The following is a 22,985-nucleotide window of genomic DNA, read 5'->3' as shown; positions in this document are numbered from 1 at the left end:
CCGCTCTGAAGTGTCCATCGTGGTCCTCAGATTGGCGGTGGGGTCACCCCCAAGTATCGCGTCCAGCTCTTTGTAAAAACGACAGGTCGTGGGGGCAGTGCTGGAGCGGCGGTTTCCCTCGCGGGCTTTGCAATAGGCACTCCGCAGCTCCTTCACTTTAACCCTGCACTGCAGCGCGTCCCGGTCATGGCCCCTTTCCAGCATGGCCTTTGATACCTGCCCAAAGGTATCGTAATTCCTACGGCTGGAGTGCAGCTGTGACTGCACAGTTTCCTTCCCCCAAACACTGATGAGGTCCAGCAACTCGCCATTGCTCCATGCTGGGGCTCGTTTGGCACGTGGAGGCATGGTCACCTGGAAAGATTCACTGATTGCACTCCACACCTGGCTGAGCAAACAGGAAGAGGATTTTTAAAATTCCTGGGGCATTTAAAGGGTGGGTCACCTGAGGCCAGGGCAGTAGAGTTCGAACTGATGAGCAGAGTGGCTGAACAGGCATTCTGGGATACTTCTGAATACCTCTGGAGGTCAAGAACAGCGCTTTTGGTGGCCACACTGGCGGAGCAGTGCTGCATCACCAGCGCTGCAGTCGTTATTCCCCAGGCCAAGGTGGAGTACAGCCAGCGCTGTAGCCAGGGAGATACAGCGCTGTATGTGCCTTGCAAGTGTGGACAGTGAGTGAGTTGCAGCGCGGTAAAGCCACCACCAGCGCTGCAACTCTCCAGTGTAGCCAATCCCTAAGAGATTAGCCATTTCTTCCAGTGCTTCCTGCTCCCTGGTGATACTAAAGCCACTTTCCTTCACAACTACTTCAGGGTCAGATAATGCTTCCTGGGACTTTTCCCTTCCTCTGTCTGCTTGGCTGAGTATTCTTAGGTCAGGGACAACCCCAGTACAACTCCAGCCCTTCTGGTTAGAAATCCATGGGAAGCCCTCCCCACACTCACAATAACTGTTCTGAGTATGCAGGTTCCATTGAGTTTACATATAAACAGCATGGCCTGCCCAGCTGTGTGCCTTGTTTACATAGACACATGTTATCTCCCAGAGGTGTCTGCATTCCTTTCCTATGCACATCCTTGCAAGGGAAAACTATGTTCATTACCCAGAGAGAGAATCTTACTCTTCTAAACATGAAGTATCAGCTCTCAGTGGCAATAACAGCTGAGCACACTTGTGGGTTGAAATGTTTTCCACAGACAGTTGGAGGGTTGGGCAAAGTAAACTAAGAGGTGAGAGGCTGATCTGGAAGAAAAAAAGATGTTAAAACCAAGAAGCTGTTTTGCAGGCAGCCTGAACACAGAGCATGCTGGATTTCTGTTGGAGCCCACAGCAAACATGGAATAAAGAAAGCTGGGATTTCAGGTGAGCAGTGTTTCTGCCACTCAGTTTAATTCTGTCAGCTGCACTATCAGTATTATTTACTATTAAAGCCAGGCCCATTGTTCTCAGCACTGAACACACACAGGAAGGCCCAGTCCTTGCCCAAAAGCCTGTGTGGTCTGAGAAGACAGATGACACACAAAGGGCAGGAGAAAGAAAGATACTCCAGCACAGGCAATTCTGAAACCCATCTCTGCATGATAAGGTAAATGCCAGCCAAGCCCACCTACCCCTCAAACCATCACTCACTGATGGATTTCTCATAGGTGTGGAGCAGAGGTGGGTGTGGAGGTGTTGCTCAGATTGCTGAGTTGGTCTTTGACAGTCTGTCTGTCTCCTTAGGAGGGGCTGGCTGTGTATTGTACTCAGTTGCTTGGGGGCTTTAGTGGTATAAAAGGGTGTCTTGCAGCTTAGAAGCTGGAGGTCTGTGATCAGCCAACCCTGAGTACTAATGAGCCACACCTGGGTATGTATCAGGTGATTTCCCTATAAAAGCAGCAGGAGTCAGTAATGCTCAAGGAGAATGGAGGTTGTGAGGAGAGAACAGGTATCAGTAGGGAGTCCTGGGAGATAGACTACAGGTGGGAGAGGAAAGAGGCATTTTGGTTTGAGTGAACTTGTGCTGGACTTGAATTGTGGCCTGGGGGGTTTATTTTGGAGTTTATTTTTATATTAATAAGCTCACAGTGGGTTATTTTGTGTCACAAAAAGCCTCTGGGTGAAACTTACTGAGCAGTCTGAGAAGAAAGTGAGTGTGTGTGGGGGAGGGGGTTGCTGCCTGCAAGGCGCCCCCCACCCCCACTGAGCTCATCAGGGGGCACATGGGGTGTGGCCACTCACTGATGAGTTATTTTAATGAGACAAGGTGGGGGAGGTAATATCTTTTGTTGGATGCACTTCTGTTGGTGAGAGAGACCAGCTTTGGAGCTTCTGCAGGGCTGGGAGATGTATTTTGAGCATCACTGCTAAATGCAAGGTGGAACAGATTGTTTAGCATAAGTAGTTAGTGCATATTCTAAGGCAGTGGCTCTCAACCAGGAGTCCATGTACCCCTGGGGATATGCAGAGGTTTTCTAAGGGGTAGTACAACAACTCATCTAGATATTTACCTAGTTTTACAAGAGGCTACACTACTAAAAATCACTAGTAAAGTCAGTACAAACTATCAAAGGGGTAGCCGTGTTAGTCTGGATCTGTAAAAGCAGCAAAGAGTCTTGTGGCACCTTATAGACTAACAGACGTTTTCACCCAAGAAAGCTCATGCTCCAAAATGTCTGTTAGTACAAACTAAAATTTCATGCAATGATTTGTTCATACTGCTCTATATACTGTACACTGAAACACAAGTACAAGTTATATTCCAATCAATTTACTTTTATGTTAAAAAGGAGAAGCAATTTTTCAGTAACTGCACAGTGACACTGGTATTTTTATGTCTGATTTTGTAAGCAAGTAGGTTTTAAGTGAGGTGAAATGTGGGAGTATGCAAGACAAATTAAACTTTGGAAAGGGGTACAATAGTCTGGAAAGATTGAGAGACACTGTTCAAAGAGACCATTCAAGGCAGAGTGGCCCATTAACACCCAATATTGTGGGACCAGCAGGGCTACAACTACCCTGCATACAAGTTATTTTAATGTCTATATCTAGATTTCAGTTGTGCATCATCATTTAGCTGCTCCAGTGACTTGGAGTAAAAAACCAGCACTGGTTACACAAGAGCTGAGTTGGTCTCTAGGAAATGAACCAGCCACGTTGTTCAAGTATCGTTATCTAACATTAGGCACCCAAATAAAAGGGGCCCAATGGCCATCTGGCTAATGTGCTTTACAATCAGAGGAACACCCCAGATAACTGTCAGAGCTCCCTGCAGCAGGAGGTGCCCCACCTTGCTGCCATGGCTTGTTAATATTTTGGGTGCTGCTGCTAAGCCAGGCAAAAGCTGGCCAGCATCTGTGGCTACCCCGGTGAAATCTGAAATGTAACACAAGGTCCTTTTAGCACCTTCAGAGTCTTTCCTTTGTGGCAATTTTAGCCTGTAATGTAACTTGACCACATGGGGGCAGGCTTGTGCCTGCTCAGTATTGCTGGGTCTCTGCAGTGGACTGGGAACAGATGTGACACACACCACATGGTCAAAAGGAAGAAAGTCCATTCTTTCCTGTTCAGAGTGATGAGTTCTGCTCCTGGCTTTCCGGGTAGAGTCCTAGAGTGATTCAGCATCCTCTGTGCTGAAACGGCACTGACTAAACACTCCAACACCTGCCTAAGGGGAGTTTCTTCCCCTGATGCTCGGGGAGTTACATGAGCACGTGGAGAGACCCTTCCGCTGTGCTTCGCTCCCAGGACTCCCATGCTGCAACACCCACAACAAAGAGCTGCAAACCTCAGCCTACCCTTTGAAGAAAATCCAAATGCACAACAGTGCAAGGCAGGGAAATGAATAGACAGAAGAATGAAAAGGAGGAGATGTGAGGTCACGTTGAGCTAGTTGCCTTTGCACCTGGAAAGCGGACAACCCAGCCCAAAGGATAGCTTGGATGCACTAAACCAAGCTCTGAATGACAGTACCATTCAAACCACTTGGAAGGAATGGCTGCTAAGGCTTCCTTTCTTGTGCTTGTAGACAGGTGATAGGCCAGGGCCAGGATGGGGAAAAGCAAAACCCCTATTTCTGTCTATGCTCTGTATTGATTAACCCAGTTACGCAATCTTCCTGAGTGGGATTGGCTTGTCAGCAGTGTGGCTTTCCAGCTGGCCCTTGTTACATGGTGTGCAGGATGCTCTGTATGAGTCAGGGCTTTGGGGCAGGAGTAAGACTCGGAGTCAGCTCAGTTGCATGTATCAAGAGCTTCTACAGAAGCTGCTACAATGTCTATAAAATGTCAAATGTGCCCATAATCACAACAAATGGGTTTACCGCTCCCTGTGAATCTGACCCATTGTATGGTGCAAAGGATGTGGATCTGGGGGCTGGTTTGCTGGTCTGTCTCATTTACACATTTCCAAAAACATTTTCCAAAATGAAGGGAGTGCAGCTCTGGAGGCTGAAATCCTCCATCCAACAGGTAAATCCAGGCACTGGTAGTGCACTTGCAAATGTGCCAGAGCCCTGACTTGGAGGGACCACGTCTACATCTGACTCCATGAGCATTGGGACTGGCAATAAGGAGTTAGCAAGCACCTATTGACAAGGTAATGTTTTGTGATGTGGACATAGTCCAGTTCCTAGTGGACAAAGTCCCTCAACTCATCTCACATAAACCACCAAGCGCCCATTAGATGGTAGAAACTTGGTCACTGCAGTTGTTGGTCAACAATCAAACCATGATTTCTGTCCTGCTGTAAATTCCTTCAGCCATCCCATTGTCTTCTGTCATATTGTTATTCAAACTCTGCAGGAGGAACTCTGAATGAAATGGTTAATACAAAAAAATTTGCTTTAATAAAGAAGAAACTTTGAAAAATGTTTTTCATTTACAGCATGTGCTAGAATAACAAAACCCAATGATATTGGTATGGTAGTTACAAGTGAAATAGTCCTTAGCCCTAAGAGATGCTTTGCAAAGTCTGTTTGGACAGATGGCATGCTGTCCTTTAGCTTTAAACCTATTACTTAAATTTTCCACATAACAACTTCCCAAAGATGCCTTTGAAAATTTCTAAAGGCAACATGTACTTAATACTTTAATGTAATCAGGTTTGATTCAATACAGATTGTTCAGAAGCACCAAATATCTGTGGATGTATCTCGGGTTGTATCTAAATCTGTACTTCCGTGCATAGTTCTGTGTCTGAAAGCAATCCTGAGCTGCATGGTCTGTGAAACAGCCTGGCGAGCTTAGCAGAAATATGAACCATCTGAATTGTGATGCCACTAAACTGTGCATCTTCCTTTTGTCTGTTTTGATAGACCTTGATCCTCTGAGGACATGGAAGTATTTTTCAGTTCAGCATCTGAAAAATAATGCCCCTCTGGATTCTGGAAAAAACAACATTAAGCGCAAATCCATTCCTCTCCACTTTTGCTTTCAGCTACTGTCTGTCTAGTCTTTGAAATTAGCACAAATACCCCCAAGAAATATAATCCTGCTCATGGCTCTGAATCAAATACATTGCACCCAATAAGTAGTTGCCCTCTGACTTCCAAATGATGTTTAATCTCTGAAGCAGGTACAGTCGCCTTGTATAATCTGCTCGTCATTTTTATGGGTTAAATAAATGGCTGCATTAGTTTCCTCCAGATCTCATTGTTCTATAACTGCAGCTGGAACATAAGGTCAGAGCTGGGCAGGGGGCGGGAGGGGGGAAGGACCCAAGAACTGTCTATTCTGCTCTGTTGACTCCATAAGTGAGACATGAGTTCTGAGAAAAAGCCCTCTGTTAAGTAGAATCTATACTGACCAATGTGGATTTAAGGATGGCCTATTGCAGGGTGGTTATATCCACCTAGGGCAGACATAGCCAGCGAGTGGATTCCCAACCGGTAGCCAGACTAGCTGCATATGTGTCCTGCATCTTACTGCAGGAGAGATCAGAACTGGGACCTTCACTCTGCTCAGGCCAGTGGGAGCACTGCTGAGTTTCTCTTTGCAGAGTCCATAGGTGTCTCTGATTTTGCACAGTAGCTTGTTAGCATCACGGTGAATTGGGGAGTTTAATTTACTGAGACCATGGCAAGTCACTAGTCAGTTTGGGTATTTAAAAATCAACTACAAACCACTGCGTATGAATGGTAATAATTTTTTATAAGAAAACCAATCCCAACATATTTAAATTTAGCATTTTTTAAAATTCAGACCAAGATCAAGTGAACAGGTGACAGAGCTCATTGCCATGGCTGTGAGGACTCTGCATTTATCTTGGGCAACTGGCACTACGTTCTTGTATTATTCATTATTTTATACCTTATCAATGGAAAAATCATCACTGCCTGTACCCACCAATAGGTAATAGCTTCAGTGTTCCACAATGTTCCCTGAAGAGGTGAGGCCTGTCACATCGATGAGATCATTCATTTCATCTTCATTTGTAAATCCCTTCATCTGTATGTTTACAACTAAGCTGCAGTGAAGGAGATACAGATTCCTGTTTGCTCTGGGAGATGTGTGTGTGGACACAAGATCTGGTTACTAGTTCATCTTCAGTCAACTGTGCTGCAGACAGGAATATACCTACCTTATATACATGTGTGTGTGTATCTGTTTCCATAGCTTTACAAAGGAATTGGTCTCCTGAGTGCTTCTTATGTTGCATGAGAACTTATCCTCGGTTATAATATTGGAGACTAGGTTTTCTCTTTTGGTTAGGCAGTGAGAGCTGCCAGCTTCTTCCTTGCAGCTGCATAATATAATCGAATCTCCTGTTAGATAGTTTAACCACTTCTGTCACTCAGTGGGGACAACTACTGTGGAATAGACACAGTGCAATGGATAGCAGAGATACTGAGCCACGGGTCAATGGCGTTCTTGTCTAATATATCACTGGTACCACCACCTTCACTTCCAGGTATGACACAATTAACTAAAAAGCAATCAAATAGTTACAAACCATTGTAAAACAGACCACGTAAAACCCCAAAGACTCCATGCCCAGAGATACAGCAGCCTCAGAGCCAGCGCTTCACGGCGGGTGATGGAAATTCAAATAGTGACTTGGGCTTAGGGAGAAGCCCAGGGGGGTGAGTTCCACACACAAGGGCCCCCAAGGTCAGGCTCAGCCACTCCCAAGTAAAGGTGAGATGCTGGAGCCCGTGTGCAGACCCCAGGACAGACACAGCTTTGGGGAGCAGCCCCTTTGGGCTGTGTGTGTCCATGGGAGAGGAGCTCCCATCCAAGTGAGCAACTGATCTCCAGGGGAGCAGGACCTGGTCCTATCTGACTGTTAGTTCATGAATTGGTTTAAAAATACAGCATCACACAAGCATTAAAGCGAGTAACTGCCAGCCCATGGTGCCCCATGTGCCTTTGGGAATTGGCACCTCCCTGCCCTGAGCTCCTTCCTGTGCCTTCCCCCAGGGTCCAGGCCAGAGGGCAGGTTCTGCTGAATCATCTCGGAGTGGCATGTGGTACCAGAGCCATTCCATGTGCTCTTGAATGCAAATGATTTTGTCAGCCTGGCCTCCTTGTTCTCATTTAAACCATCAGAACAACTGATGCATGTGCGGTCGCCCACTTGAAATCAATACCTGCACAGAACAGATAATCAATAGGGAAAGTCTATTGTCTAATGCCGTTTAGGGATCATTTGGAGAGATGATTTACAGAATTATAAAGGTCTGACATTAGCTGACCACCAAATTACCCTTTAAATTATTCAGTGGTTTAGGAGATTATCTCCTGCCCTGCAGTGACCTAATCCTGGGCTGACTAGCATAGCAGTAGATATGTGCATGGCCTACCGCCCCCTTGCAGGCAGGGCGCAACGAGGTTTTACACCCTGTTGGTAGTAAAAACAATTTCATTACGTTCAGGTTGTTTTTGCAATATGAAACTGTAAAAAAGCATGAAAGTGAAGGTCACAGGAGGTCAGGACCCCTGAGCACGTCCCCAAGAAAGGCTGGGGGCACAAAACAAGCTGCGCACAATCCTCCCTTATCCGAGCTGAAATCACGCTGGAGTCCTGTCTGCGAAGCTAGCCAGTGTTCGGCAGCCATGGCCAAGGGGTATGTTGGCTTTCTGCTAGTCTGAGCGGGGCTGCATTTTGGCTGAATGTTGGTGACCCGGGCGAGGCCCAAAGGGCAGGGATTGGAGAAGGGCGTTTGCACAGCCCCCTGTCCCAGAGGGTGGGTCTATGCCACAAAAGCTGTGCACCAGCTAGCACAGGTAGCGATAGCAGTGAGCCGGGGTCTGCTGGGTCGGTACTGCCACCACTGCCACCCACACTGTGCTGTCTGCACAGCTGTTCCCCAGCTGGAGCCAGGCTAGCTCATGGACAGCCCTTGCAGTCAGGGCCGGCTTTAGGGTGAGTCAGCTGATTCCCCGGAATCAGGCCCCGTGCCCCTAAGAGGGCCCAGCAACATCCCAAAGGAGCTGCTGCCGCAGTCCCGCCGTTGTCTTTGGCGGCAGCTCAATTGCTGTCGTGGAGGAAGGTCCTTCCGCTGAAATGCCGCCGACGGCACCTGCAGCCGATTGAGCTGCCGCTGAAGTCCCAGCACTGTCGGCGGCAGCAGCTCAATCGTTGCTGCTGTCTTCGGCGGCATTTCAGTGGAGGGACCTTCCTCCGTGGCAGTAATTGAGCTGCCGCCAAAGACAGCGGAAGGACTTCGGTGGCAGCTCCTTTGAATCGGGCCCTGCAGTGCCTAAAGCCGGCCCTGCTTGCAGTGTAGCCACAGCCTTCGGGTGCTTCTGCCAGAAACAAACAAAAACCTGTTTAAAATCCAGGTAGTGACACCAGCAGCGGCATTCACCCTGCCGCTACTCCACTGCCTCTATGCAGTCAGCTTTCAATTTGCACCAGCCTTTGGCACACAGACGGTCAGGGGGCCCTGGCCTCAGCTGGGGTAACCCCATTGACTTTGACATGGAATGGAAACTAGTCCTGAAATGCAGCACTAGGACACAGGGTAAAAAGACAATAATTAAAAATGACAAAACAAGTAACTTTTAAAATGCTGACATATAAACTCTCATACATCAGCATTTCTATATTCCAGCAGTGGAGATAGGTGTGATAGAAAGCCCATAGACAGTCATGGTATTTCTTACTTTAGATTGACTCTAAGTATCTGAAGCCCAAGAGCAAAGTAGCAAGAACTTCCTGGCCGCATATCTTGCAGTATTACTTTGATGTGGATTTCATGGCCTCCGTTATAGGTAAAGCAAGAAAGTTTAAGGATGTGATGTGGGTTGCAAGTGTGGTTCAATGGAAAATATTTCTTGGCAAGATGAGTTTAAAAGGTGATGTTGGAACGAAATGTTGCTTTGCAGAAAGCCACTTAAATTATGAGAACATGGGCAATGTTTAAAGAGCTTTGCACAGGGCAGCAGAATCCTGCTAGCAGCCATCTAGTCCCTAAACACAACAGGGAGAAAGTACAGTGTAAAGCCTACAAGCAGCTGCCAAGGTAAAGCAAGTCTGGGCAGAAGACAGGGAAGAGCATTTCGGGAAAGGGATGTTCTAGGGTAGGGTAAGATGAGCACAACAAATACACCAGCCCTACTCAGATAGTTAAAAGTTTGTCCAAAGCTAGAGTAAGGCACGCAGTGTCCTGGGGGAGGGTTTAAAACATTTGCTGAATCATTAGATCCCAGTGACCAAGCTAAAGACTAAATTATGAACAAACGACAGTAAACCTGGTCTCTGCAGAAAACATAATCAGCTGCCAGTCCATGGAGGAGGTTCTACTTTCACGTATCCAGGGGAGATACCAGGGCTCCGTCACAGTTTTGGGAGCCCAGTCTTGATAGCCTATGTGTGCAGACATCTCCAGCACCATGTGGCTTCTGCCCACTGTACAGGTGGAAATAAATAAATGGCAGCCCTTAACAAAATCCTTCTTGTTCAGGTGCAAAGGGATTCCTCTCTGCTCACCATCCTGGCCCTATTAAGGCTGTTTTTTTAATACAAGGACATTAGCTGAGGCCATTGTGTGAATGTAATTGTGTGTGTGCGGGGGAGTGGGTGGGGAAGGACTGTGCCCAGGCTCAGCTCCTGGTCCCTGAGTGGACCCACATTTCTGCTGGCACTTGTGAACATCTCCTGGTTTACATGGAAGGCTCCAGAAGTTTCTCAAAGTGAAGTTGCTCACATATTTTCTTATAAAAGTGCTTGAAAACCTTAAATGAAGACCTACAGCCCCCCTGGGGATAATGGGACTTTCTGGGTGTGTGTGCAGGAAAAAATCCTTCCTATGTGACATTAGAGAAAATGCTCTTTAAACTCTTGCTGTTCTACACTTAGGGTGACCAGATGTCCCGATTTTATAGGGACAGTCACGATTTTTGGGTCTTTTTCTTATATAGGTTCCTATTACCCCCACCCCCATCCTGATTTTTCACACTTGCTGTCTAGTCACCCTATCTACAGTTCTCCTGTATTCGAAACAGACCTTGGCATGGCAGAGAGTATGAACGTCATGCAACTTCCCCAGGTTTGTAATGTTTCCAGTGCAAGAGCTACAGATGTGTGCAGTGCATTTGATTAAACATATGGAAATAGTGTTTTCCCCCTATGGGCATTGTCTAGAATGAGGGAGATTGCTAGCTTTGCAGACAGCAGAGACACATTGGGAGGCCCCAAGGCTAACCTCTTTGAGCCACGCTGCTCAGAGTCTTACAAGGCTGGGAGTGCAGAAGACAGAATCTTTTCCATTTACAGGGCAGACCGTGTCAGGCACTTCCCCATTTACCCTGCTAATGATCTCAGCCCTGACCTGAGCAGTCACCTCTGGGAGTAAATGATCTGCACTGGCCCCACAGCGAGGCAATCAAATGCATTCACTGCCATCAGGTAGCTGCTCTTTTCCTGAGTTGGTTAGTGATGACCTATGGCCTATTCACGAGTCTGATCCCAGCCTGATTTCCAGACTAAAGAGGTTCGGAGCTGTTTGGATGCCTGCTTTCTATGGTGAGCGGCTTGGGGCTGGAACTGTTTTACGCTATGGATATATGCAGTACATACTCCTATTACAAAGGGGCCCTGATCCAGTCTCGGGCCTTCAGGAGCTACTGAAACACAAGTAGCAAACAATAATACTCAGACAGAAATGGGCTTCCATCCTCTTTGAGGACTGCGCTACACTAGTTGTAAGAGTGTGAACTCAGTGTTGTCGGTGACAGCCTGGGAATGGAAGAAGACAATGGAACACAGATTTCTGCAGTGCCAAACTGGTCCTTACTGATGGCACAAGGATTCCTGAACTCACAGCATTGATTGCAAATGCAAACCATTGTAATTTTTCTTCTCATGCTACGATTTCTAAACACCATTAATCACTTTTTGCTAGGGTTCCACACACTAACCAGTGCAGAGTAAGTGTGTGTACACACCCTCCAATCTCAAAGACTAATAGCATCAGCATAATTCTACATGCTGTAAATCCTGACTGCTGAGTCTCTTGAGAGACACATCACATAGCTATTTATGACCTTTGACAATTCTAAGAGGTATTTCTTTCCCCTATATGTGTCAAGTAACATTTTGGTGCTTTGGGATCAAACTGAACGAACACCCACTGACTGGGGCTGTGAACTTGTGGGGGGTCTCATCTTTCCATCAGTGCACATGGTGTTTGGGACTTTATGCAGCAGTGCCATGAGGAGCCAAGATAGTTAATAACAGTGAGAGTGACTCATACTTACATCCCTCTTGTGTCAGAGGTAGGCTGGACTCCTGTCTATACAAGGCAGATCAGGGCAATTCACTCCTGTACTGGGAGCCAGCACCACTGAAATCCCCATTAAGTCCCCAAATAGAATGTTAGTGGGGCCTGGGCCTTGGGCTGGCTCTCTGCACAGGGGCAGTTTGCACCCAGTGCTGGTACCTGGCTCTTTCTTGGGCAGTGTTTGTAGCCATGTCAGTCCCAGGATATTAGAGAGGTAAGGTGGTGAGGTAATAGCTTTTATTGAACCAACTTCTGTTGGTGAGAGAAACAAGCTTTCAGCTTATGCAGAGCTCTTCTTCAGGCCTGGGAAAGGTACTGCGAGTGTCACAGCAAAGTGGAACAGATTGTTTAGCATATGTAGGTAGTGCATATTTCAAGGGGCCATTCAAGGTGCAGTGGCCCATTAACACTCCTCCCATCATAGGGAGGAAAGGAAAGTGGAGGGGGAGGCAGCTTGAGGCCAGGGGAGTTGTTGGTAGGTTACAGATTGTTGTAATAAGCCATAAATCCAGTGCCTCTGTTCACTCCATGGCTTTTAGTGTCAAGCAAAGTTAAGGATTTAAGCTCCCAGGCTCGGCTTTTGAAGGGGTTGTGCAGATTCCCTTTGAGAATGAGGACTGAGACGGCAAATGTGGAGTGATCGTTTTGTGACAAGTGTTCACCCACAGGCGACAGGGTGTTTGTCTTTTACCATTTTCCTGTGTGAGTTCATCCGAGAGCGCAGTGATTGTCTGATTCACCCACCCCGTTGGCACTGGGGAAGTTAGTGCACTGGATGATTCTCAGCGTGTGTAGTACCCATGGAGCTTGGAAGGCGTGTTGACCCTCACAGCAGTGGAGCTGTGTCTGCAGGTTTTGCAGCCCTTGTCCTGGTAGGGTGTGGTGGTGCTTTGAGTTGGTGTATCCTGGTCTGTGGGGAGCTTGGAGAGCTGGGGGGTTGTTTGAAGGCCAGAAGAGGGGGCAATATTTGGGCAGCCACCAGTGTTTAAAGAGAGATTCACAAACAGAAAAGCTTAGAGTGGAGTCCTTTGCTGCCTATAGGATGTCCCCTGCGAATGCTGGGTGAGGAGGGAGAGGCAGAACTTGGTCTCTGTTCTTTCATGTGATGCAATGAGACAGAAGGCAGACAGGGATACTGGCACTGGGTTAGCATAGCTGTTTGAGATCCTGAGCTGTCTTTACCTGTCATGTCTAGGAGGAGCCATCTCGTACCTCACCCCTGCTTAAATCTGGTAACAAGGTGTACATTTTTAATGGTGAGAGTAATGAACCTTTAGGACAATTTACGAAGGGGCGGGGTGGATTCTCCATCACTGACAATTTTTAAACCAAGACTGGATGTTTTTCTGAAAGCTCTGCTCTAGGAATGATTGTGGGGCGGGTCTCTGGCCTTTGCTATACAGGAGGTCAGACTGGATGATCACAGTGGTCCCTTCTGGCCATGGACTCTGTGAATTTCACAACGTCCTACACTCTGGTACTGTCAGGTACAGTTTACCTCACTTTCTGCTAACAACCCTTGTACTATTTCGAATTAATAATGTTTGCACAGTGCTTGGCAAATACACAATGCTATCTATGGAAGTGCGAAGTGTTCTTACATGTGTTTCTGATTTCTGGGGTAGTTCCATCTCCTTCCATCAGGTGACGTGTCTTTCAGAAACTGGGAATGTGCATAATGTCCTGCTCACCAGTGGGGGACCTCTATATCGCCCTTTTCAGGGCTGGGTCAGTATATAATGCTCCGCTCAGTGGCAGCAAATGTATAACAGTCAGCTGGGAATTAGGAGTCCCTCAAAGAAAAGAATAATAAAAACAAAAGCAATTAAAGATACAATTAATCCAAAGCAAATACTGGGAGGAAAGGGTGGCTAGACAGATTTCCAGTCATCTGGAGTCAAACATATGCAAAATGTTATGCTTTTTTTTCCTAGCTGGCCTTATGCATGAAGTGGCTTTCAGAATTGTTTTATAAAGCAGTGGAACCCATGAAGTCTTTATTCATAAACTCTAATTGTCCTCCGTAGGGAATACAGGGTTTGTTTCTTTGTCTAGTTCACTCAGTCTCCATTCTGTTTACAGAACCTAGGGTTGAACCTAAGACATCCTCCACTGCTAGTTCAAGGTATGCTGCCCATACCAGAGGATGTTTCAGCAGACACCACTCTGGTCAGGGAAAAGGGGTTTCTCTTTCTTTCATACAGTCAAATCCAAATCCCAGACTGTACTGAACAGAGCACAGACCCATGTCACTTCCTGGCTATGTGTGACAGATGCATTGAAAAAGGGACACTTTTCCTTCAAATGTTAATTTTTGCATCGTTATTTTAGGGGAATGTAACAGGATATGGAAAAGTTATCAACAATGAATTGCCCATGTATCCTAAATATTGTACCTTGCTATTTAGTGACTGCAAACACAGGTGCATAATCCTGGACCACAGGAATCTGGTGTGTGTGTGCGTGTGTGTGTTTGTTTGTTTTGCCCCATGGATTGAAATGAATCTACACAGTTTTCTGGTGTATTTTACAATGATTTTATAATCCTGTTCTCAAAACAATCTTAGATACATGTATCGTACTAAAGCCTTCCAGCTCTTTTCTAATCCAACTTGTTAAAGTACATTTTTGGAATTGACTGTAGGAGAGTAGTGCTTTTAGACTCATTTGGTGTTTCCACCCTATAAATGGCATTTTGGGGTTCCTAGTCTCTTGACCATTTTAAAGCACATTGCATTGAAATAAAAGACTCAGTGCTGCATCCTAGATGCTATTCACATCCCTATGTGGCTTGAGAATTGCCAGTACAATGCAGAATACAACCTGGCTCCAGCGCTTAGCATACAAGCCATAGCCCTGCCCAATGGTTATACCAGGTAAACCATGTGTTGAGCTCTGTAGAAATGGTGCTGCCCCCTACCTCTGACAGAGGGGACTACAGTGTGCACTGCAATTCATTGGTACAAGGTTTGTACAGAGCACCTTCCAGCAGCTGGGAGACCAGCAATCTCAAACCTCCTGCTCTCTTGGACAATGAAGATGTTGAACAAAACTGGCCCTAGGACTGACCCCTGGGGCACTCCGCTTGATACTGGCTGCCAACTAGACATCGAGCCATTGATCACTACCCGTTGAGCCTGACGATCTAGTCAGCTTTCTATCTACCTTATAGTCCATTCATCCAATCCATACTTTTTTAGCTTGCTGGCAAGAATACTGCGGGAGATCATATCAAAAGCTTTGCTAAAGTCAAGATATATCAAGTCCACTGCTTTCCCCATATCCACAGAGCCAGTTATCTCATCATAGAAGGCAATCAGGTTGGTCAGGCATGACTTGCCCTTAGTGAATCCATGCTGACTGTTCCTGATCACCTTCCTCTCCTCCAAGTGCTTCAAAATGGATTCCTTGAGGTCCTGCTCCATGATTTTTCCAGGGACTGAGGTGAGGCTGACTGGCCTGTAGTTTCCTGGATTCTCCTTCTTCCCTTTTTTAAAGATGGTAACTAGTGGTGTTCCCCAAGGGTGAGTCCTAGCACCAATCCTATTCAACTTATTCATAAATGATCTGGAGAAAGGGATAAACAGCGAGGTAGCAAAGTTTGCAGATGATACTAAACTGCTCAAGATAAGACCAAAGCAGACTGTGAAGAACTTCAAAAAGATCTCACAAAACTAAGTGATTGGGCAACAAAATGGCAAATGAAATTTAATGTGGATAAATGTAAAGTAATGCACATTGGAAAAAATAACCCCAACTATACATACAACATGATGGGGGAGGGGCTAATTTAGCTACAACAAATCAGTAAAGAGATCTTGGAGTCATCATGGATAGTTCTCTGAAGATGTCCCCGCAGTGTGCAACGGCAATCAAAAAAGCAAACAGGATGTTAGGAATCATTAAAAAAGGGATAGAGAATAAGATGAAGAATATCTTATTGCCCTTATATAAATCCATGGTACGCCCACATCTTGAATACTGCATACAGATGTTGTCTCCTCATCTCAAAAAAGTTATACTGGCATTAGAAAGGTTCAGAGAAGGGCAACTAAGATGATTAGGGGTTTGGAGAGGGTCCCATATGAGGAGAGATTAAAGAGGCTAGGACTTTGCAGCTTGGAAAAAAGGAGACTAAGGGGGGGATATGATAGAGGTATATAAAATCATGAGTGGTGTGGAGAAAGTGAATAAGGAAAAGTTATTTACTTGTTCCCATAATATAAGAACTAGGGGCCACTGAATGAAATTAATGGGCAGCAGGTTTAAAACAAATAAAAGGAAGTTCTTCACACAGTGCACAGTCAACCTATGGAACTCCTTGCCTGAGGAGGTTGTGAAGGCTAGGACTATAACAGGGTTTAAAAGAGAACTAGATAAATTCATGGAGATTAAGTCTATTAATGTCTATTAGCCAGGATGGGTAAGGAATGGTGTCCCTATCCTCTGTTGTCAGAGGGTGGAGATGGATGGCAGGAGAGAGATCACTTGATCATTGCCTGTTAGGTTCACTCCCTCTGGGACACCTGGCATTGGTCACTGTCGGTAGACAGGATACTGGGCTGGATGGACCTTTGGTCTGACCCAATATGGCCATTCTTATGTTCTTGTGGGCACTACATTTAGCCTTTTTCCAATCGTCCGGGACCTCCCCCGATCCCCACGAGTTTTCAAAGATAATGGCCAGTGGCTCTGCAATCACAACAGCCAACTCCCTCAGCACCTTTGGATGCATTAGGTCTGGACCCATGGCCTTGTGCATGGCCAGCTTTTCTAAATAGTCCTTAACCTGTTCTTTCATCACTGAGGGTCGCTTGTCTCCTCCCTGTACTGTGCTGCCCAGTGCAGCAGTCTGGGAGCTGACCATGTCTGTGAAGACCGAGGCAAAAAAAGCATTGAGTACTTCTGCTTTTTCCACATCATCTGTCACTAAGTTGCCTCCCCCATTCAGTAGGGGTCCCGCACTTTCCCTGACCACTTTCTTGTTGCTAACGTACTTGTAGAAACCCTTCTTGTTACCCTTCACATCCTTTGCTAGCTGCAACTCCAGTTGTGCCTTGGCCTTCCTGATTACACCCCTGCATGCTCTAGCAATATTTGTATGCTCCTCTCTAGTCATCTGTCCAAATTTTCACTTTTTGTAAGCTTCCTTTTTTATTTTAAGCTCACCAAAGATTTCACTGTTAAGCCAAGCTGGTCACCTGCCATATTTGCTATTCTTTATGCACATTGGCATGGTTTTTTCCTGCAACGTCAATAAGGCTTCTTTAAAATACAGCCAGCTCTTCTGGACTCCTTTCCCCCTCATGTTATTTTCCCAGGGGATCCTGCCCATCAGTTCCCTGAGGGAGTCAAAGTGCTCTTCTGAAGTCCAGGGTCCGTATTCTGCTGCTCTCCTTTCTTCCTTGTGTCAGGATCCTGAACTCGACCATCTCATGGTGACCACCGAGCATGGTTCTCACTGCCCTGTTGTGATGTGGTTGTGGTGGGTTCACTCAGATAGGCTGGGGAGTGGATGGTAAAAAATCATTTTGTCAGCCAGCCTTGGAACCACAGATAGCGACAGTGCAAGTTGCATCCTCAGTATGTTTCAATTCTGCCCTGACTGGATTCCCGCAGGTGAGAAGGGAGTTCCCTGCCTTTGGCCTCCTTGCTGGGACTCAGAAAGGGGCTAGTTGGTGTCAATTGGCTATTTTGTCCCTTTGAGCACATTATGGATTCTTCCTTCTGTCTCCTCCCTCCTCCTCCTCTCCTCACTGTCCCAGCTGTCACATGCAATGTTAGTAGCAGACTGTGCAGGCCAAGGAACATTGCCTGGTTTCTAATAACAAGAGCTAATGGTAACACTGAACATCAGACTTTGTACATTTCCATGACAGGAGAGACCCAAACTCAAATGAGCCTTGACGGTGAGACCACCATTGGCTAGCTGGGAGAAGGCGGTGCTGAGTCTGTCATTTATCTGTGGAAATGCCATCATCCTAGCTATGCAGCCAGCCATGCTGCCATCCTGATCTAGTTATTTTTATCATGGGAGGTACCTCTGCCTGGTCCCTTGTGGCGTCTGCTTGTCAGTGTACATCCTGGAGCGGGTTCAGCCCTGAGTTTTCAGTTGGCTCTGTGCTGGCTGTTTTACCTACATGCTGCTGGCCACAAAATCTTCCACACAGACAAAGATGTGAAACTGGTGAGCTGTCAAGGCATTTCCTCTGCTACATTTATCAGCTTGAGGAATGTTCAGCAAGAGATTCCTTTAATCTTATTTTGAACTGTAATCAACCATCCCAAACATGCTGAACTTCCCAAAAGCCCCATTCCCATGCAATCTCTGCCCCTTCAGAGTCCCAGAGCTAATGATTGAGTATCTGTAATTCTTTACTGGCCTGAGAAACTAGGAGATTCAATTTTATTCAGGTAGTGCAAAGGGGCAACATCCAGATTTCTCTAATTCAGCATGTTTTCTTCTCTTTGTTTGTACTTTGCCATCAGAAAGCAAACTCCTTGGGCTAATTTAAAATCCTGTGTGCAAGAATAATTCACAATGATAACTTCAGGGTGGGTGTTTTATTTTCATTTTTAATTTGAGATATCAAAACACATGCATCTGTCCCTTTTGTAAATTTCAAGCTGAAATATTGCTCAGCAGGGAGAAACTGGAATGTCATTGCAGATCCTGGACAGCATTCAGGGCTATTTTCCTTAACTGAAATAACTCAGTTTCTGAAAACTAAGTTTAATTTAACAAGAGTTTGGCCTAACCCTCCTGGTCATTTCCTTTTTAAATGTCAGTTTTGTGTGTGTGTAATATGAGATAACAGGCTGTAGTTCACAGTGTAATCTGATTGGAATCTACAATGTTCTGAATTAATAATCTGCAATTTAGCCTCATCTGAACACAATTATAGGCCAAATTTCATCTCCTTTGCTCTCTGCAATCTCATTGCAGCACCGATAGCTAGCAAGGTATAAAAATAAAAATTCAGAGTTTGTGACTCACCATTAGGTGGTGCCCCTGCTTTTTCTTTAAAAAAAAAACAACCCAAAAACAAAAAAAAACTTTTCCTCAAAAATGTTACCAGTTTAATTTTCTTCTAGCAAGCAAAGGCAGCTCTAAAACACAGCATCGAGGAGGCCCATATTTTGGTGTGTGAGCTCAATGAAATATATATAAGAACACGGAAGAGAGGGTGCATTTGGCCTTTCTCACATTCAAATGCTGGGCAGAGAGGAATCTTCGCTTGCCCTGAGTTCTGTCCGCCAGGCCTGGAGGGGCTGATGCCATAGAAGGTAGAGAGCTGGGGTTTGCCAAAGCAGGTTGGTGCCCCTTTTTTGATGTTTATGTCTTGTGCCCAGTGCTTCAGAGGAAGCTAAACCCCTCCTTCCCATAACAGACTCGGCCACTTCCCAAATGCTGTTGACCACAGAGAATTCCTGTCTGACTCCACGGATCATCAATTTACACCCTGAAGTATGATTTCCTCTGCGCCATCCTACCTTGCACAACTTTACATGTTATTAGTGCTCACCAAATTAGCTTGCTCTTTTAAATCCTGTAAAATGACTTGTCTTGCTGACTTCATGCCAACAGGAATTCTACAAATTAAAGGGAGCATTTCCTTTTATGTGTCTTTATTTGACTGACTTTCATTTTGCCATTGCATATCACCTTGTCTTTGTATTATGGGATATGTAGACTATATTCTACAGACCAAAGCAACTTTTGCCCTCACATTGCATTTTTCCAACTAGGAACTATCCAGGTGTTACAAAGTGTTCTCTTTCCACATGTCTCATTTGTAGACAGTTGACTTTCCCTGATTTCTTCTGAGGTGCAGCTCATCAGCTGGTTTGCAGGCAGTGGATCCAAATCTAGAACCTGTGCTGGTGACCAGAGCTGGAATCAGATTCAGGCCTGTAGCCCTTGTGATCACTCCACTAATCCCTCATCCCACAGAGGCACCTGTATGGCTGGCTTGTCTGAAAGAATGTTGGCTGCAGCTAGGAAGGATTTTAAGAAATCAAATGATCCCTGACTTAGCTATTTGGGAAGCAGCTGAAATTAAAATAAACTCCCTTGTATAAACATAGGAAATTGGGGTGGGACTGGAGCGATCTGCGGGTCTGAATTGGTTAGATTATAATGATTTGATCAAAACATTATACTCTGAATATTTAATCTCGGTGAAAAGCAAACCTAGTTTGATGGCTGTCATTTAGCCCTGTAGCCTGGCACCCCCTGCCTCTTCAGCTAAGCGAGCTCCACTCCTCTGCCTGCCCTTGGGGGCCTGGGGAAAGGGAGAGGGGAGTCTAGCACTTTAAGTAAAGGCCTGTATACGAGCAGGTCCTGAGTTCTAGCCCTAACTCCCCCAGGGCCTTGGGCACGCAACAAGTCACTTCAGCTTCTCTGTGTAACTGGCCCTAATGAACCACCCAGGTGACATGGGGCTTCATTAGCTAGTGACTGCAGAGTTCTCTAAGGGTGGAAAGGGCTGTGTGTTCTGATACTAGCAGAGCAGGCTGAATAATTCAGATATATGAACAGTGTTGACATCAGAGACAGATTTCAACAACTAATATTGCATAGTTAGCTACAAATCTGAGCCTTTCACTTTCAAATACAAACATTCAGGCCTAATATTTTTTTTTTTTTTTTTTTTTTGCACAATTTGCCCACCTCCAAGTATGAGCATCAGAGCCTTGCCCTATTATCCCGGCTTTTCATGCTTCCCTGAATGTAATGGTCTCTGGTCTCAATCCCACCCTCCCAGATAACACTGCTGAGTCTGGTGTCAGCAGCTGTGCACACCCACTTTCCTGCTTGACTGGCCACCCCACCATGGTCTCATTTCCATGCAGGTTCTTTACTTCAAGGGTTAAACAGTGAGCTACTTGTAAGGGTCATTTTCTGCAGTTCTCCTGTCACTCTGCAGGTTAGTTGCTTTCCCTCCTAGCCTTTTCTCAGAATAATGTCGCAGTGTTCAGCTGCAGTGGAGGAGCAGGATGATTGTTGGGTTTAATTTTGAAAAAGAGATCCAGTCACCTGCAAACCCAAGGAAGCCAGCTTTGGAGTTCAGTGTCACCTGCACGAGTGGATGGAGGGGGAAGATTAGCTGACTGAATTGGCAGCAACTGCACTTCTGTTGATATGTTCAGGGGCCTGTGCATCAGTCTTAAGGCCAGTGCCCCACTGGGACAGGGAGACCTTGCTCCCAACTAATTACATAGTGCATCACTGCAAAGTGCTTCACACCGCTGTATTCTAGTGAGTGAGGAGGCCTTGCAAATGCAGGCAAAGCCGGGCTGCTGCTCCCCACCCTACTGGATGTTTTAATCTGTAGCAGGTGAAATCTTGTCACAATATCCATACCAGGGCTGCTTTAGTCTCCAGCTTGAGTGTGAGCACTTTCTTGCAGTATCTGCGTCTGACTACCAGGGTCTGGAGATATCACCTAGAGGAGGCAGAAGATGACAGATGAATTTGTGAAGCACAACAGTGAAATTTTGGGGCTGTGTGTTGCAAAGGATCCCATCCTGAAGCAGGAAGGCACTGATAGCCTCTCTCCAACTAGCTCCCCGAGCACGCACTAGGGGGTATCATGCTCAGGTCTGGACACCATGATTCAGGAAAGATATTGACAAGTTAAAAAGAAATAATAAAAGAACTAGGGAAATGGTCAAGGGGCTGGCGGCAGTGATTTAGAAGGAAAGATTAAAGAGCTCAATAAGTCTAGCTTGCTAGTCTACTGGGGGGAATATGATAAGTCTTCAAATATTTGAAGAGCGTAAAAATGCCAAGGGGTGGGGGTGGGGACAGGAATGCAGGGGTATGGCCAGAAGCAGTGGCTTGAAAGAAAGACAGGAAAAAGTTAGGCTGAATAATAATAAGAATTTCCTGACAGTGAGATCTATCAGCCTGTGGAATTGTCTCTCCTGGGAAGGGGTAGAAGCTTCATTGTTAGGACCCTACCAAATTCACAGTCCATTTTGGTCAATTTCATGGCCATGGGGATTTTAAAAATTGTAAATTTCATGATTTCAGCTATTTAAATGTGAAATTTCATGGTATTATAATTGTGAGAGTCCTGACTCACAAAAGAGGAGTGGTGGTGGTGGGTGTGTGTGTGCGTGTCTGTGTCCACAGGGTTATTGTAGGCAGGGTTGCGGTACTGCTCCCTTACTTCTGCACTGCTGCTGACGGCAATGCTGACTTCAGAGCTGGGCAGCTGGAAAGCGGTGTCTGCTGTCTGAAGGCAGAACTGCAGCCAGCAGCAGCGCAGAAATAAGGAAGGCATGGTATGGTATTGCCACTCTTACTTCTGCGCTGCTGCCTTCAGAGCTGGGCGGCCAGAGAGTGGCGACTGCTGACTGGTGGCCCAGCTCTGCAGGCAGCAGCGCAGAAGTATGGGTGGCAATACCGTGACCCCCCCCAAAATAACCTTTTGACCCCCTGCAGCCACCTTTTGGATCAGAATCCCCAGTTTGAGAAACACTGGTCTCCACCATGAAATCTGTAAAGTCTAGAGTAAAAGCGCACAAAAGACCAGATTTGTCGGGGGGAGACCAGATTTCATGGCCCATAATGCGTTTTTCATGGCTGTGAATTTGGTAGGTCCCTATTCATTGCTTGGGACATTAAAGTAAACCTGTGTAAATGTGCAGTAAGGGAACGATCCAGTATTGGCACCAGGGAGATGGGCTAGCTGGGGCCTGACAGGTCTTCTCTATGTCTGACTTTTGTGGCTTGATCAATACACTAAAACATTTCTCCATTGGTTCTGAGAGCCATGCCGCTCCCTTGGGCTTGCACTGAACTCCTCAGCACTGGGATGTTCTCAGCTAGGGATAAGGAGATGTGTTTGTCTAAAATAAGAACCTGACTGCATCTTCCTTAAGCTTCCAAACGGCCTGTTTTCTCTTTCAGAGAAGACTTTTCATTTCCTGGTTCGATCCAGAAGCTGAAATACCCAAATACCAGGAGAGGCGGCTCCTGTGGAATCTCCCAGCAGGCAGGAAGCAGAAAGTAGTGGACATCTCATAAAGATGCCAATCCATACAACACTTGCAGTCTTGTTTCTAGTCCTCCCAATGTGGATTAGCTGGGAGAAGGGCCTGACTGCTAGCACACACATCAGAATTTCTGAATCTTTTGGGGTTGTGTCTGACTCATTACTACTCTGAGCTTCTTCGGCCTGGAGTAGAAAAGCCCTGAACCCAAGGCTCTGTCATGGTGCTGCAGCCTGGTAACTGGTATTTGCTTTGTTAGTTGATATAAAGATAG

General features: G+C 46.0%; 1 long non-coding RNA gene across 1 annotated transcript in view; it reads left to right on the top strand.

Annotated features, from left to right (window-relative positions):
- The first annotated feature begins 1,465 nt into the window (after positions 1 to 1,465).
- The window catches only part of LOC120386677, a 75,024-nt gene continuing 53,504 nt past the window's right edge, over positions 1,466 to 22,985 (top strand). The window contains exon 1 of the long non-coding RNA XR_005589851.1: positions 1,466 to 1,588. This is a non-coding gene — a long non-coding RNA (uncharacterized LOC120386677). The remainder of the gene's footprint in view (positions 1,589 to 22,985) is intronic.

This window comes from Mauremys reevesii, linkage group 19 (genome assembly GCF_016161935.1).
Source record: "Mauremys reevesii isolate NIE-2019 linkage group 19, ASM1616193v1, whole genome shotgun sequence".
In the NCBI taxonomy this organism is placed as follows: Eukaryota; Metazoa; Chordata; order Testudines; family Geoemydidae; genus Mauremys; species Mauremys reevesii.
The sequence above is the reverse complement of the archived record's forward strand: the minus strand, read 5'-3'. Positions and strand labels throughout refer to the sequence as shown.